This window comes from Penaeus monodon, chromosome 23 (assembly GCF_015228065.2).
Source record: "Penaeus monodon isolate SGIC_2016 chromosome 23, NSTDA_Pmon_1, whole genome shotgun sequence".
NCBI classification, from domain to species: domain Eukaryota; kingdom Metazoa; phylum Arthropoda; class Malacostraca; order Decapoda; family Penaeidae; genus Penaeus; species Penaeus monodon.
In genome coordinates this window covers 19,930,035-19,930,545 of record NC_051408.1, presented here as the reverse complement: position 1 = coordinate 19,930,545, position 511 = coordinate 19,930,035, and the positions used below count along the sequence as shown (strand labels likewise).

Below are 511 nucleotides of genomic sequence, written 5' to 3'. Positions count from 1 at the left end.
AGCCCAAAAGAGAAATCAGGGGCCTCTGACACAGAACGAAGACGGGAGAGATCAGAGACGAGAGAGAGCTCAGAGAGAAAAAGTTAGAGAGAAAAGATTGAGAAGTTTACAGAGAGACGAGGTGAAAAGATCAGAGATTGAACACAGAGCAAGGACCCTCAAGGACTAACCAAACGTAGCTTATCGTGGAAGAGGGGGGAGGAAGAAGAAATGAACCCTGTTGAAGGACTCGAGACGAGGTTAAATCAATCAAAAGTTTTTAAATGTAAACCAAGACTCTCATTATTTCCTTCAACGTTCTTTTTGAGATTTGAAGAGGGATAGGTGGAAACGAAGGGGAACTGTTCTTCGCAGAGTCTAAACAAATACTCGTGCAGAGCAAGGGTAGGCCGGCAGGGCAAGGATACGGTGGAGAAAGAGACAAAAGAAATTATCAAGGTGCGATGGGAGAGAGGAAAGGAAAGCAACGGAAATCAAAAATTGATAGGGAGGGAAAAGTAAATAATCTGCA

At 43.6% G+C, this 511-nt stretch overlaps 1 long non-coding RNA gene across 2 annotated transcripts in view; it reads left to right on the top strand.

Annotated features, from left to right (window-relative positions):
• Positions 1-511, top strand: part of LOC119587879 — a 95,443-nt gene that overhangs the window by 65,046 nt on the left and 29,886 nt on the right. The window lies entirely within an intron of this gene.